Source organism: Sus scrofa, chromosome X, assembly GCF_054392235.1.
Source record: "Sus scrofa isolate SSC_HxYL_T2T_F1_AM1 chromosome X, Sscrofa_HxYL_maternal_Yorkshire_Landrace_v2.0, whole genome shotgun sequence".
NCBI lineage: Eukaryota > Metazoa > Chordata > Mammalia > Artiodactyla > Suidae > Sus > Sus scrofa.
The window spans coordinates 63,944,093-63,948,785 of record NC_139401.1 but is presented as its reverse complement, the minus strand read 5'-3'; the positions used below and the strand labels follow the sequence as shown (position 1 = coordinate 63,948,785).

The 4,693-nt window shown below is 34.2% G+C and overlaps 1 pseudogene; it reads left to right on the top strand.

Moving 5' to 3' along the window:
* The first annotated feature begins 2,565 nt into the window (after nucleotides 1-2,565).
* Nucleotides 2,566-3,748, top strand: LOC102157909 (heterogeneous nuclear ribonucleoprotein A3 homolog 2-like; annotated as a pseudogene).
* The last annotated feature ends 945 nt before the right edge of the window (nucleotides 3,749-4,693 follow it).

Below are 4,693 nucleotides of genomic sequence, written 5' to 3'. Positions count from 1 at the left end.
AGACACTTAATATAGTGTAAAGATTAAAATCTAAAATTATTAAATAAATTATTAATACAATCAACAGTTATGAGACAGACACGAGGATATATGACAAATCAAAACCATCAAAAATATTTGGGGAGAGAGTAAAAAATGTAGATGTTTTAGAATGCATTTAAATTTGAATAATTGTCAGTTTAAAACTAGTAGACGTAATTATAGGTTGACATATATGAACTTCATTGTAACCACAAATCAAAACCGTAAACAAAAATTAAAAAGAAAGGAACCCATATATAATACTAAAGAAAATCTTCAGACTACAAGGGAAGACACTAAAAGAAAAAGAAAATAACATAGAGGAGCTATAAAAATAACCAGAAATCAAGAAAATGGCAATAAGTACATACCTATGAATAATCACTTTAAGTGTCAATGGACTAAATGCTCTAATCAAAAAATAGGATAGGAGTTCCCGTCGTGGCGCAGTGGTTAACGAATCCGACTAGGAACCATGAGGTTGCGGGTTCGATCCCTGCCCTTGCTCAGTGGGTTAACGATCCGGCGTTGCCGTGAGCTGTGGTGTAGGTTGCAGACGCGGCTCGGATCCCACGTTGCTGTGGCTCTGGCGTAGGCTGGTGGCTACAGCTCCGATTCAACCCCTAGCCTGGGAACCTCCATATGCCGCGGGAGCGGCCCAAGAAATAGCAATAACAACAACAACAAAAAGACAAAAGACCAAAAAATAGGATAGCTGTTTTAATTTAAAAAGTAAAATCCACCTATATTCTGCTTATAAGAGACTCATTTCAGTGTTAAAGACATATATAGACTGAATGTGAGGAGATGATGAAAGACATTCCATGCAAATAAAAATAAAAAGAAAGTGGGTTTAGCAATATTCATAAAAGACAAATAGATACTAAAATCTGTAATAAAAGACATAGACACTCTATGTCACTAAAAGAAGAAGGTGTAATATTCATAAATATACATGCATTTAATATGGGAGCATATAAATACATAAAGCAAATGCTAACCAACATCAAGGGAGAAATCAACAGTAATACAATAGTAGGGGAATTTAACACCCAATTTACATGAATGATTAGAACTTCCAGATATCAATAGGAAGGAGTACCTTAAAGATGGACCAGACCAGATGAACCTAATAGATACCTACAGGAAATTTCATCTCAAAATAGCAGAATACACATCATTTTCTCTTTTTTATATTTTTAAAATTTTAAATTTTTTTCCATTTTTATTGAGATGTAAATGACATACAACACTGTATAAGGTTAAGGTATATAGCATAATGATTTGAATTACATGCATTATGAAATAATTACCACAATAAGGTGAGTGAACATCCACTATCTCATATAGATACAAAATAAAAGAAATAAATTTTTTACCTTGTCATGAAAAATATTAGGATTACTTTCTCAACAATATTCATAATAACATAGAGCTGAGTTAATTATATTTATTGTGCTGTACATTACACCCCTTTACTGTAAGACTGTACCTTTAACTGTCTTTGTCCAATCACCACCACTCTGCCTCTAGTAACCACAGACCTGATTTCCTTTTCTATGAGTTTATTTGTTGTTGAACTGTAATGGACAACAACACTGTCTTAGTTCTTATTGTACAACATACTGATCCAACATTTCTGTACATTTCAAATGATCGCCATAATTCTATTAACCAACTGTCACCATACAAAGACATTAAATAATAATTTTATTTTCCCCATACTGTATATTTAATAACTGCATATCATTTTTAATAAGAATTTTGTAATTTGTAATCTCCCTCACCTATTTCTCTTCTATCCATCCCCTCTGGCAACCATATTTTTGTCCTCTGAGGATACACAGTCTCTTTAAGTGCACTTGGAATATTATCCAGGATAGATCACATGTTATGTCACAAAACATGTCTTAATAAATTCAAACAGGACTGAAATCATATCAAGAATCTTTTCCAGCCACAATAGTAGAAAACTAGAAATGATTTACAGGTAGAAAAATGGAAAAACCCACAAACATGTGGAAGCTAAACAACATGCTACTGAAAAAAAAATGGATCAACAATGAAATCAAAGAGTTAATCCAAAACTATCCTAAGGGCAATTGAAAATAAAAACACAACTTTCCAAAATCTATGAGATGCAGCCAAATCAAGTCTAAGAGGTAAATTTATAGCAATATATGCCTACCCTAAGAAATAAGAAAAATCTCAAATAAACCACATAAACTACCTCCTAAAGAAAAGAGAAAAAGAACAAACAAAGCCAAAGTCAGCAGAAGGAAGGAAATAATAAAGGTCACAATGGAAATAAATGAGTCAAAAATGTTAAAACATCAAAGAAAGAAAGATTTTTGATAAGGCAAACAAAATGTAAATGTTTTAGCAAGATACATTAAGAAAAAAGATGATCCATATAAACAAAATTAGAAATAAAAGTCATATTAAACTCAAGTTGAAGATATGAGTCTGGTCTCAAAATGGAAGTAAAATCATTGTCCAGTGGCTCCACATCCCTGTTCCAGCCATCACTGTTTCCACTGCCAGGAGGAGGGCTGTGATCCAAAAGAAGCAGAATAGTTGAGAAAAATGTTTATTGGTGGTCTGAGTTTGAAATTATCAATGACAATTTAATAGAACATTTTGAGCAGTGGGGTGCACTTACAGATTGTGTGGTAATGAGAGATTCCCAAACAAAATATTCTAGGGGCTTCAACTTTGTGACTTACTCTTGTGTTGAAAAGTTGGATACAGCAATGTGTACTTGACCACTTAAGACTGATGAATGTATAGTGGGACCAATGAGAGCTGTTTCTAGAGAGGATTCTGTAAAGCCTGGTACTCATATAACAGTGAAAAAAAATGTTGATGGCATTAAAGAAGATGCAGAAGAATACAATTTGAAAGTCTACTTTGAAAAGTATGGTAAGCTTGAAAACATAGAAGTTATGGAAGGCAGGCAGAGTGGGAAAAACAGAGGATTTGTTTTCGTAAATTTTGATGATCACGATGCAGTTGATGAAATTGTTGTTTAGACATACCACGCTATTAATGGGCATAATTGTGAAGTGAAAAAGGCCTTTTCTAAACAATAAATGCAATCTGGTGTATCAGGCAACTTTATGTGTCATGAAGGAAACTTTGGAGATGCTGGAGGTAACTTTGGCCATGGTGGAAATTTTGGTAGAAGAGCAGGTTATGATGGTGGAGGTGGTGACAGCAGAGATAGTTATGAAGGAGATTATGGTTGATATAATAAATTTTGAGGAGATGGTGGCAACTATTGTGGTGGTCCTTGTTATAGTAGTAGAGAAGGCTATGGTAATGGTGGACGAGGATATGGAAACCAAAGCAGTAGATATGGTGGCAGTGGTGGAGGATATGATAACTACAATGAAGGAGGAAATTTTGGAGGTAGTACCTATGGTTCTGGTGGGAACTATAATGATGTTGGAAATTTTAGTGGAGAATAGCAACAAAATTATGGACCTATGAAGAGGGGGAAGTTTTGGTGGAAGAGGCTTGGGCAGTCCTTTTGGTGGTGGTTATGGATCTGGTGATAGAAGTGGTTGATATGATAGCAGACATTTCTAAAAAAATCAGCAGAAAAGGGCTACAGTTCTTAGCTGGAGAGAGAGCAAGGTGTTATCAGGAAAGCTCAGGCTCCTTTGAGACAGTCATCCCAAAGCATTAGGAGAACTTTAAGAATCTGCTGCAGAAGGAATGATTATTATCCATAGTTAGAAAAGTTATTATGGCTTAAACAGGAAAGACTTCTTGTTCAGGACTGAAAAAGCTACACTTTTTGTAAAGTGTAGCTATTGATTAATGAAATGCATCAATTAGATGTACATTCCTGAAGCTTTTTATCTGCTCTAGCTTTTTCTTTTTCTTTTCATTACATCAGGTATATTGCCCTGTAAATTATAGTATAGTAGGAAAAAAAATTAAGGAATTTTTAACTTTTCAATATTTGTGTAGTTCAGTTTTTCTACATTTTAGTACAGAAATATTAACAAAATTCAGTTTTGAAAGTATTTCCTTGTGAGTTAATAAGGTCACTGTTAATTAATATTTTGTATGAATTTTGCTAAAGTTAACAGTAAAGAAACACCTGCTGATTGCAGTTTAATAGGAATCTATCCTACCCATTTCCAAATCACGAAATGAGTGGGCTCTGACATGTGTAGAGAGTAGATATTTGCATGTTTGTAATGTGTGTTTTAGATAATAAAATTGGGTGTTTAAATTAGTATATTTGTGAATTTAATAGCATTAAAATTTACCTTGAAATGAAAAATCTCAAAAGTCCTATTTTTTTGTGCATTTTCCTTCAAATGTAATCATATTATTTTAGTGTATTAGCTTTTCTGAGAGTCTTAGCTGTGTTGAGAACATCTGCATTCTGCATTCACCTTAGTCACGTGTGAACAACAAATATAAATAATACAATCAAAAGAATACTACAGGAGTTCCCATTGTGGCACAGTAGAAACAAGTCCAATTAGCATCCATGAGGATGCAGGTTCAATCCCTGGCCTCACTCAGTGTGTTTGGAATCCAGCATTGCCATGAGCTGTGGTGTAGGCCACAAATATGGCTCAAATCACATGTTGCTGTGGCTCTAGTATAGGCTGGCAGCTGTAGCTCTGATTTGATCCCCAGGCTAGGAACT